We start from the raw sequence: 12,713 nt of genomic DNA, 5'->3' as shown, positions 1-12,713 counted from the left end.
CAGTAAAGTTGTGATTCTCAAATTCTCCTTCATGGTCACTTCTTATTCTTTTAATTTTAGTATCTTTTTCATTTTCTGTTAATTTGCAAAAATTACTAAATATTTCAAAGGTTTCATCTTTTGTTTTTAGAAACTTTACCCAGGTGAACCTGGAGAAATCATCTATTATAACTAAGCAATACTGGTTCTTGCTTAGTGACTTGGCTCCGTGTGAATCAAATAGGTCTAGGTGAAGGAGCTCGAGTAAACAAGTAGTCCTACCTAGATTGGTTGACTTATGGGTTGACTTGGTTTGTTTACCTTGTTGACACGTATTACAGATTGAATTTTCAATAACTTTTAGTTTGGGCAGTCCTCTGACTAGTCCATTTTTACTCATTCTTGAAATGAGTCTTGTGTGAGTGTGACCCAATCTCCTGTGCCACAACTCAGTTTCCTCTTGTTGTGTTAGAAAACACTTTATCGAGGATGTTGGTAGATAAATGGTGTAGACATTATCTTTCCTTGTGCCCTTAAGTATGATTTTTGGATTATCAATATGTTTGACTATACATTCGGACTTGGTAAAGTTAACTGAGTAACCAGTATCGCATAATTGGCTTATACTTAATAAATTAAAATTAAAATTTTCAACTAGTAACACTTTTCGAATAATAAACTCGGAGTTAAGTTCGATATTACCTTTTCTGATTACTTTCAGTTTTCCATCGTTGCCGAATGCCACTGATCCTAGGTTCTTTAGTTTTAGCTTAGTGAACTTCAACCTATCTCCAGTCATATGTCTGCAGCATCCACTGTCCAACACCCATTGATCCAATTCATACACATAAAGTAGTTGATGGATCAAAAGACAGTTTGATTGAAGTAAGTCCTTAATTTTGCATCCTACCCAATCTGAGTTAATAATTAGTTAATTCTATTGAAGAATTTGTTTTTTGAAAAATGTTTAAGTTTGAAAAATATTTTAAGTTAATTTTTTAATTTTGAAAAAGTAGTTAATTTTAATTTGTAAAATATTTAAGTTAATTTTTAATTTGTAAAATATTTAAGTTATTTTTAATTTGAAAAATATTTAAGTTATTTTTAATTCCTTAGTCATCTCACCCGATCTAAATTTTCAATCAGGGGCTCCTATAATTTTTGTGAGATGAATTGAGATTCAATTTTAGGAGTTTGTTTAACTTTATGTTAGATTCAGGTTTAGCTTTGGGTTTAACAAGTAAGCATTCTTTGGATAAACTTCTGGGCTATGGTGAGTCACAAGGAACTCATTAAAGTAATCATGCCTTCGAGGTTTTCCAAATAGTCCTACCCATTGAACTTAATACTAAACCTTGGTCTAACTAGTTAGGATCCATTTAAGGGTAGCTTCGGTTAGTTCCACTTGGCCAAATGCACCAGATCGAAGCCATATCTTCCTAGACATGCGATGCCCAAGCTTCCCTAACATACTATCATCCAAAAACTTTACCAGTACCGTGGATCAAGTTAAACATAGCCTATTTTATCTGACTTAAATTACCCTGCCGGGTAGTCTACTCTTGTTTACCCATTTCGGGTAGATTAGTTGCGGGTGCTAGCTATTCTGGATCCTCTTTCTATTTTCAATTGAATTTCGAATGTTAAGTTTAAATTTTAAATTTTTAATTGAATTTTGAATTTTGAATTGAATTTTTTATTTTAATTTCGACTTTTTAATTGAATTTTTTATTTTAATTTCATCTTTTTAATTGAATTGAATTTTTTTAATTTTAATTGAATTTTTAATTTTTAATTGAATTTTTAATTTTTAATTTTTAATTTTTAATTGAATTTTTAATTTTAATTTCAATTTTTTAATTGAATTGAATTTTTTAATTTTAATTGAATATTTAATTTTTAATTGAATTTTTTATTTTAATTTCAACTTTTTAATTTTGAATTTTAATCGTTTTAGCTCCCCCTGGATCATAGCCTCGATATGGTCTATCGAGGTAATGTATTTGAGCCTTGGGAACCCAATATTGTCCGAGTCCAATTTGATTGATCAGGTTGGACTTGGCAACCCATGCTTAGACCATTTTTCTATTTGTTCTTTATATGAGAGATAAATATGACTTATATTTCTTTTTAGATTTGTATCCTAGTCCAGTTCTATTATAGATTGCCCTTTGTGTTCCAAGAATCAAGTCAAGATTCTTGGATCCCAGGGAAAATCGTTCTAAGGTTGTCTTCAAATCCTTGACTTGACTTTTCAGGTTAGAATTCTCTTCCTCAAGTTTTTGAACTTGAGTTGAGGTTCCAGTCTGAACTGGATCAGTCAAGGATTCGTTATTTGTCGTTTCTTTAAGGAGTGTTACCTCCTTTAGAAGCGACTTGATTCGAATTTTAGACTTAGCTACTTTATGCATTAAATAATTAATCAAGCTATATAAACGATTTTTACTTACAGAGGGGTTTGGCCCTTCGGAAACGGATGCGGATCCGTGGCTTCTCTCGGACTCGGCTTCCGATTCGTCCCCGCTTCCGGATTCGTTGTTGTAGTCCCGGGCTGTCAACGCAAGAAAGTTCGTTTGCTCGAGTTCTTCGTCATCGGATTCCTCGGAAGAAGACTCGTCCCATGTTGCCTTCAATGCCTTCTTTCTCTTTGGTTTCTTTGGCTCCTTCTGGTTCGGGCAGTTTACCTTGATGTGCCCTTTCTGATTCACTTCGAATTTGACCTTCGAGCTTGGTTGGGCTTCTTTGGACTGGATAGCTTTTCTGACATCCTTTTTGTTGAAACCCTTCTTTTTGCAGAGTTTCTTTACCAGGTTGACTATTTCGATTGTAAGCTCATCGTCGTCTTCCGAATCTGGTTCTTCTGACTCAGGTTCGGTTCTGCGCTTCATCTTTGATTCGCGCATTCTTCCTGTTCCTGCAACCAAAGTCAACCCTTTCTCGGTCGGGTGTGCATTAGTCTATTCATGAAGTTCGAATTCTGCAAAAAGTTCATCTAACTTGATAGTAGATAAATCCTTAGAAACCTTGTAGGCATCTACCATGGATACCCACAAGGTGTTCCTCGGAAAGGCGTTTAAAGAATACCTTATGATGTCCTGGTTATCTACCTTCTGTCCAATTGCATGAAGACCGTTGAGCAGATCTTGAATCTGAGCATGGAGTTGGGCAGCTGTCTCACCTTCCTGCAGTTTGATATTAAATAATTTATTGAAAATTAAGTCTCTTTTTCTTACTTTGGTGTCGGACGTCCCTTCGTGAAGTTCAATGAGCTTATCCCACAGCTCCTTGGCACTGCTGAAAGGGCCGACGCAGTTGAGTTCTTCTTTTGATAGGCCACACTGGAGGGTGCAGGTCGCCTTGGCATTGGCTTCCACCTTCTTAATCAGAGATGCGTCCCAGTCCTCGTATGGTAGTGGTTTGCTGGCACTATCAGTTGGTAGTTGGAATCCGGTTTTGATAATCATCCAGATTTCAAAATGAGTCTGGAGATATGCCTCCATCCGATCCTTCCAGTACCCGAAGTCATCTCAGGTGAATAGCGGGGGACGGGCCGTACTGTAGCCTTCTTGAAGGGCCATTTTAGATCAACTAAAAAAAATAGACAACAAGGAAGTTCCAGGACTTGGTCCTGGCTTAGTAGTGCGGTATAAAAAATAGACCACGAACTCGGGCGGTGTTGCACCAACCTCGAGCAGAAAGCCGAATCGAGAAAATAATTAGAATATAGCTATAAAGCCAAATTCTAATTGACTCCAAAAAATTATTTTGAATGGTGGTTGCACCGATTCAAAATGACCCCGCTCTGATACCAATTGATGGATCGAAAGCGCTAGTGGGGGGGGGGGGTGAATAGCGCTCGTGGCTATTTTTAGTGATTTAAAACACAGATTATAAGCGTAGCGGAAAGTAAATGAAAACACACAAGACACGAGTGTTTTACTTCGTTCGGAGCCTATCTCGACTCCTACTCGAAGGCCCGCGATCCTTGACCGCTTTCGGTGGGCAACAACTATAAATTCGAACTATTACAAGCTAGAAGCAATTACAGTTAAGAGCAAATAAGAAAGTTTTACCAACGAACAAGACAGTAGAAGAGCGTTGGAGGTTCAGTTCGTTGTTGCAGCAGAGCGTTGTTGAAGCGTACGGAGCACACAAGAGCACAAGACTTCTGTTCGAAATTCGATGTTCTGAGCTGCACCTTGAGGCCCCTTTTTATAGCTCTGCAAGGTCTGATCCAGATCCCCAAGTCTCGGGATCAGATTTGTCCCGAAGTGGATCGGTCGACCGATCCCCACGTTCGGTCGACCGATCCTCACGTTCGGTCGACCGATCAGATGATCTCCACTGCATCTGATCCGTCCATCCGTCGCTCCGCTTCGATCTGGTCAAACTTTATCCCTGGATTCGGTCGACCGATCCCAAGGTTCGGTCGACCGATCAGTCTCCTTTGACCCACACACCTCGGCTTGATCCAGTCGATACCTATCCCAGGTTTGGTCGACCGATCCCGAGGTCCGGTCGACCGATCCCTAGTCGAACCCGGTCCAACTTCTGGAGATCTGATCTGGTAGCTTGAAGGTTCGGTCGACCGATCCCAAGGTTCGGTCGACCGATCCCGGTCAGTACTAACCCTGCACAAAAGTGTTAGTTTCCTGCAAAACAGAGTTAGAACACAAAAGATAATAAACAAATGAATTGACATCCTTTTTGACTTGGTTTAGGAAACCCTAGGTCGACCTGACGCCTACTGTTCCCTCTACGGGGAACGTGTCCTCACCTACTCCACTCAGGAGATTTACCTGATGCCAGTCCGGTCATCCAGATCGACTGGACTTTCCGCCTAGGGTTACCACCCCCTAGGACCTAGGTTACCGCCCCCTAGGTTTTTTCTCCACCTAGGGTTACCACCCCCTAGGATCTAAGGTTACCGCCCCTTAGGGTTTTCCTCCACATAGGGTTACCACCCCCTAGGACCTAAGGTTACCGCCCCTTAGGATTTTCCACCTGCCTAACCGCAGTTAGGACTTTCCTGCACACTTGTTTAAGCTCATTAGATAACAAAACAACTTAACTTGAACCCTTTGACATAATCAAAACACCGGTTTGATCATCGGATGCTTCCCGCACCAACATAAATATTAGACCCGGGAAAGCCTATTTAGGCTACCCCATTTAAACGAGAAAATGTTGATTTTCTTTTAATTTTTCCTTTTCTTTTATTCTTTTCCTCCGTTTCCTTCGCGTGCCCGTGTCCTAACCTCCGCGTCGAGCCGTCCACGACGCCCGAACCTTTCCCTAACCGATGGTGGTTCCTTTCTTCTTCCCACATACAAAAACTCAAGCCGATCCCTTTCCTCATGTCGCCCTCTTTTTCCTCGACAGTCACTTTTCTTTGCCGCACATTGTCGATTCCTCTGCCTTAGCGCCGCCGCCCTTCCCCTCTTCTGATCTGTGTGCTGACACCGACCGCCGTGCCCTAATTCATCGTCGGCACAAATCCACTGACCGACCACCAGATCCGACCCAATGTGCCGTTGTACCTTAGATTGGGACCCCTTTTGACCTATGGTAGAGAGGGGAGCCCTAGTTCTCCCTCTGCGTGCCACTGCCGAGCGCGACCTTGCTTCTTCCCTCTGTTCTCAACGTCTCAACCCATTGCCTCCTCTCGGCCTCGATCACGCTAGTGCCGAGGCTCTACATCGCCAGCGCAGGGCCACCGCAGCCACATCCGAGCCCTAGATTTCCACTGCCGGGTTCTTTCTTCACCCATCGCATCAACCACATTCTGTTGAGTCTTTGACGGGAGGGATCTGCTAATATGAAATTGTGGTAAGGTATTTTGATCTTGGGTTGTAGAGAACTGGATTCTTATTCCTAAATGGGAAGTTTGTGCTAATTAGGTTGGATGATCGTTGTAGCTTTGATTGTGTATGCTGTCAAACATTTCTTCGGCCATAGAAGATGACCAATAGTCACTTGGTTGTGAGTTTGAGGTAAGAGACTTAAATTAGGTTGATTTAGGTTTTTAGTATAATTGATTTATGTTTGGATTATTGATCTAATGGGTTGATTGAGGATTAGGTAACTAACCCTAATTAACTGTTGGATTTAATTTAGGTAGGTTGAGGTTTAGGGTTTAGGATTTTTTCCTAAATTATTCTTAAGGATTTTTATTTAGCTATTCGTTTAAATTGTAGCTAAATAAAAATGTGTATTTATTGGTGACACAGGACTTTGACGCGAGACGAGTATCTCGACGTCAGATTGGATCTTTCTATTGGAAGCGGGTACTTTGACTTATCTTTTTAGATATATCATTTGATATGCATAGTAGTTTTTAACAAGTAGTAATAATTATGTTTCTTATTTGCATCGGTTTGTCACTACCGGATACCTATTACATGCTTATTTTGCTTACTTGTTATGAATTCCATGTTAGTACCCACCTGATTTTATATGCTTATAGAGATAGTGACATAACCATGTCTTATTATACTCAGGACCTAGGTTTTTATACCTTATCTGACCTGTATATGTAGACCATTGATTTGATCCATTTTGTCCTATGGTACACATTATGTAGAGATGGATAGGATCAGGATATTTCCAGGCTTAGTGTTATGTATCATCTCGCATGATTGCATGCTATGCGATTATTGGCTCCATTATTATTGAGCACATCACTAGTTACATGGATCTGCACACACTACCACTCATGGGTTAGTGGTTTTTATTCAGGCAGGGAGTGTTGCAGCAGGTGCTCTGTCAGTGCTTCGTTGGTCCACTCATGGGTAGCGTGTCACAGCGTGGTAGTACGTCAGGGGTCCCTCCTCTGGATTGGCTCAGGGAGATGAGAGCATTGGGCTCCCCCACTTGTGATTTGGGGTAGGAGGATAGGTGTACTCCGACAGCATCCCATCCACTCGGTCACTCATCAAGAGCAGTGATGGCAGAGTGCACGGTTGTCACAGCCCTACCCACTCGGTTTCACCATCGTGTGTGAGATGATTGACTGACAATAGGGGTGACCAGGACATGTCATTGGCATCATACGCATTGATGCATTTATTGCTTGTGTTTGCTGCATTTATTTGCTACATATTGGATGGATGCATATATTTGACATGCATACAGGATTTCTATACCTCTTGGTTTATTATCCATACACCATGTCCTGGTTAGTACAGTTGTTCTCCTATTTATTTTAGTTGCATTTATCCTTCTTATATCAGGAGACTGTACGCTTGATTAGTGCTATTTGTTATATTTCTTACTATGCATGTCAGTAGTTACTCGCTGAGGAGTTGACTCACTCCGTAGTTATTACAACTTCAAGTTGAGGCTATCCGGAGAGTTCCAATCGTTAGTCCCCCTGCAATTCGCGAGGATATTTGTTTGGTTTCTTTTTTTTTATTATACTATCTAAACTTGTACTAGTTTGTTTCTATGGATATGGTATGTTTTTGTTTTAATTGTTGATGGGTTTTATTGGATTTGTTCCATTACATGTCTGCCTAGACGGCAGAATAGGTGAGTTGATTTTTATTGCGTCGTGATTTGAGTTTTATGGGTATAGTTGAGTAGGATATCGTGATTTGAGCTTTATGGGTGTAGTTGAGTATGATTTTTGAGATGATTTTTCCTTATCATTGTTTTAGTTTAGTATTACTATTAAACTGAGTGGGGGGTTTGCATTATTATTTATTGTTATTGTTCCGGGTATGTTGGCCGAGGTATCTGGATTGATGTAGTAAGTTTTAGATTGTCACCCGTACAGGGGAGATGTTGCCAAAATTTCTTCTGACATGGACCCCCGGGGCGTGACAATTTAACTCGTAGGCTCCAATCTGGTTGACTTCCTATGGCGGTAAGTGAACTCTACTTCGCCATTTGCCACAAAGTCTGCTTGCTCCTTCTTGGTCCATTGGTATTTTTCTTTGCCTTTAGGTGCTACCAAACCAAATTCTATTATCAAGAGTAAATCGAAATTTGCCTTAAAAATACCACCATTTTTACCTTCCATCTCATGAATTCTCCCTCAAATTTTAGTGGGTAGATGCTCGGTCCAACCATCTCGTGTGCTTCGTTCGACGGTTAGTCCTTCTGAAACAACCTTGCTCTAATACCACTTGTTGGGCCCCTTGTTGACCGGCTAGAGGGGGGTGAATTGTTGGTTGCTACTCGGAAAACCTATAGGTTCCACTGTACAAAAATTTTCTACAAAGGTCTGAACCTTTTCCTAGCTACCATGTGTTCTTTTAAATTAAATTTTGGATCGCCTGCGGAACTTAACACGTTTGATCCAAAACTTAATCTATTTGTTCTTTTAGGTTTTGACTTGGATCTCCTGCGGAACTTAACACGTTCGACCCAAGTCTCCTTAAGTTATTAATTCCATTAAATATTAATTTCCATAAAAGGTTCCCAGTACTGACGTGGCGAGGCACATGGCCTTCTTGGATATGGGAGCAACCACCACCGACTAGACAAAACCTTTAATAGAAAGCTAATATTTAATTTCCTAAAATAACTTTAGGTTAACCAAAGAGAACAATCAAATCACAAGGAAAAGAAAAAACAAAAGAACACAACTTCGAAAAAACATATTCGAAATTCTAGAACGTAAGCCTCTTGTATTTGGTATTATTTCCATAAATAACTAGCATGATGCGGAAATAGAAATTACTAGTTATACCTTGTAGAAAAACCTCTTGATCTTCTACCGTATTCCTCTTCTAACCTCGGACGTTGTGTGGGCAACGATCTACCGAGATGAGAAACCACCAACCACCTTCTTCTCCTCCAAGCAAGGTTCGGCCAAAAGGAAGAACTTTACCAAAGAAGAAAATCAAAATACTAACCAAGTTCCAAGAGATGCTAGCTTTCTCTCCTTCTTCTTCTTCTCCAGTAGTATCCGCCACCACAAGAACTCCAAGAGATGAAGTATTCGGCCACCACAAGAGGAAGAGGAGGAGGGTAATGGCCACAACACGAGAAGGGAGAGAAACAATAGAGGTTGTGTCTCATGAAGGCACCCTACCCTTCTTTTATATTCCTTGGCCTAGGCAAATTAGGAAATTTAATTACAATAAAATTTCCTTAATTTTCTTGACATGAATTAATTGAGAAAAATAAAACAAAATTTCCCAATTAACTTGAGATGGCCGGCCACATCATTGGAAACAAAAGAGGACAAGTTTTAATCAACAATTAAAACTTCCTAATTTGTTTCCGGAAATTTAAAAATAAAATTTCTCTTTAAAATCTCTTCATGGTTGATAAAAGAAATTTCTATAATTTTAATTTTATCAACATGTGAATAATTTTAAAGAAAAATAAAACATCTCTCAATCTACAAATAAGGAAAGATCTAATCTCTTTCTTTAATCTTTGTAGATCTTTTACAGAGAGATATTTTAATTTTAATTCTCTTTAAAATATATCTTCCATAATAATAAAATTAAAATTAAATTTCTTTTTAATTTTATTTGGCGGCCCTACTAGCTTGGGCTCAAGCTAGGGCCGAGCCACTTTATACTAGGCGGCCTAGCTTGTTCCCAAGCTAGCTTGGCCGGCCCCCATTGGGTGGGTATAGAAGGTGGGTATAGGTGGGTATAGAACTCTATAAATAAGAGGCTACGATAGGGACCGAGAGGAGGAATTGGTTTTGGTCTCCCGATAAAATTAAGCATCCCGTGTTCGCCCCAAACACACAACTTAATTTTATCAATGATAATTCATTCCACTAGAGAACTATCATTGAACTACCGCACCAATCCCAAATTACATTTTTGGGCTCCTTCTTATTATGAGTGTGTTAGTCTCCCTATGTTTAAGATATTGAATGTCCACTGATTAAGTGAGTTACTGACAACTCATTTAATTAATGTCTAAGTCCAAGCGTAGTACCACTCAACCTTATCGTCATGTCGGACTAAGTCCACCTGCAGGGTTTAACATGGCAATCCTTATGAGCTCCTCTTGGGGACATTATCAACCTAGTATCTCTAGGACACAGTTTCCTTCTATAATCAACAACACACACTATAAGTGATACCATTTCCCAACTTATCGGGTTTATTGATTCATCGAACTAAATCTCACCCATTGATAAATTAAAGAAATAAATATCAAACATATGTGCTTGTTATTATATTAGGATTAAGAGCACACACTTCCATAATAACTGAGGTCTTTGTTCCTTTATAAAGTCAGTATAAAAGAAACGACCTCAAATGGTCCTACTCAATACAATCTGAGTGTACTAGTGTAATTATATAGTCAAGATAAACTAATACCTAGTTACACCATGACCTTCTAATGGTTTGTTCCTTTTCATGTTGATCGTGAGCTACTGTTTATAATTTATAAGGTACTGATAACATTATCTTCTGCATGTGACACCATATACTATGTTATCTACAATATAAATTAATTGAACAACTACAACTAGACAATTTGACCAAATGTGATTCTTTATTCATAATGAATGTTTATAAAGCTTAGGCTTTCAGTATACACTCCAACAATCTCCCACTTATACTAATGACTAAGCTGTCATATCTTCTACATTCATATCTCTTCATTGGTTGGACTTGCCGACTAAAAGGCTCTATAGTGAAGGAAGCAGAACTGATGCAATCTTGGTGATGACAACTTCTCCTCGCTACGATATCTCGTATCGGGTGGTACTTGCGCTCTATATGTTTACTTGCCTTATGGGCTCGTGGTTCCTTCGAGTTTGCAATCCACTATATCACAATAAATTGTGATGATTTTGGGCAAACCGGAATCACATCTAAGTCCATTAGAAAGTTCCTGAGCCATCTTGCTTCTTTAGCGCCTCAGGTTGCTACATACTCAACTTCCATGGTTGAGTCCATTTGCTTAACACTCCTCCATGAAATGGCTCCACCTCCTAAAGTAAATACATAGCACGATGTAGACTTCTTGTATCCCTATCGATTGAAAATCAGATCGTGTAACCCACGGGCGGATCATCAGCGGTAAACTAGCATATAATCTCTAGTCCTTCTCGGTACTTTAATATATGCTTCTGGGTCAATGTCCTTGTCGGTTACTCGATGTCTGTTGACCATGCCCGGCAAAAGCGGATATCGGTCTCGTACATAGCATTGCATACATTAGGCTTCCTACGGTTGAAGCATAAGGAACCGCTTTCATGTCCTCTATCTCTTTTGATGTCTTTGGAGACATCTCTTTAGATAAAGCTACTCCATGTCTAAAAGGAAGAAACCTTTCTTGGAATCCTGCATGCTAAAGCGAGCAAGGATTGTATCTATATGAAGCTTGGGATAGACACAACATTCTTTTCTTGATCCCTTATAACTTTGATCCCAAGAATGTGTGCACATTCTCTTAAGTCCTTCATATCAAATTGTTTGGACAACCATACCCTTACATCCGATAATACCTTGACATTGTTGCCAATTAACAAAATATCATCTCGTATAGTACAAGAAATACCACCACGTTTCGTTACACTTCTTGTATACAAGACTCATCAGGACATTGAATAAATCCATACTGGATTACTTCATTAAACGGATGTTCCAAGACTTGAAGCTTGCTTCAATCCATAAATGGACCGATTGAGCTTGTAGACTAGATGCTCTTTGCCTTTTCAATGAACCCTTCGGTTGCTTCATATGAATGTTCTCTTCAAGACTTCCATTAAGGAATGCCGTCTTGACATCCATTTGCCAAATCTCATAATCCATATGAGAAGCAATGGATAAGAGTATCCGGATAGACTTAAGCATGGCTACGGTGAAAAGGTCTCCTCATAATCGATTCCCTCTTTAGAGTGTACCCTTCGCAACACCTAGCTTTGAAGGTCTCTACCTTTCCGTCTGTCCCTCTTTTCCTTTATAGATCCACTTGCATCCAGCGGCTTTTACACCATCGGTGGTTCTGCTCCCAGACTTTATTAGAGTACATAGACTCTATTTGAATTCATTGCCTTTTGCCAAGATCTGCATCTATATCTTGGAGTGCTTCGTCGTATGTTCGGGGATCAGGTTCCAGGGACCAAGTCCAAGAACTCTCCCAAAACATGAATCTTCAGTGCCTACAACCCTCCCACTACTGACGAGGCAGCATTGGTTGTATCATGTGTGACACGTGTTGCGTCTCTTGTGGTACTTCATCTTGTCTTGTTGGTGCTGAAGTAGACATGTCCTCTCTAAGTTCTTCTAAAACAACTTTGCTCTTGGGCTTGTGATCCATTATATAGTCTTCTTCTAAAAGCGGGCATTGGTGCTAACAATGACCTTCGTCTTTAGGACTATAAAATAAACCACCTTTCGTTCCTTTGGGATATCCTACAAACACGACTGTATGGGATTCTAACTTATCGGCATCTGGTTTGCTGTACTACCCCAAATCCGAATATGTCTTAGGCTGGGCTTTCGCCCATTCCACAATTCTATGGGAGTAGAAGAAACGATTTAGAAGGTACTAAGTTCGAGCGATATCTTCTTTGTTTCAGAGCATATCCCCAGCGAATTTGGTAATCTGAATAACTCATCATTGATCTAACCATCTCCATAAGAGTCCTATTCCTTCGTTCGCTACACCATTCATTGGGGTGTTCAGTGCAGAACAATTGGGATTGAATCCGACCTTTGATAAGTAATTTCTAAACTCTCCTAAGAGGTATTAGCCACCACGATCGGCAGTAGTGTCTTGATACTTTTACCTAGTCGTTTTCC

This window comes from Zingiber officinale, chromosome 3A (assembly GCF_018446385.1).
Source record: "Zingiber officinale cultivar Zhangliang chromosome 3A, Zo_v1.1, whole genome shotgun sequence".
In the NCBI taxonomy this organism is placed as follows: domain Eukaryota; kingdom Viridiplantae; phylum Streptophyta; class Magnoliopsida; order Zingiberales; family Zingiberaceae; genus Zingiber; species Zingiber officinale.
The sequence above is the reverse complement of the archived record's forward strand: the minus strand, read 5'-3'. Positions refer to the sequence as shown.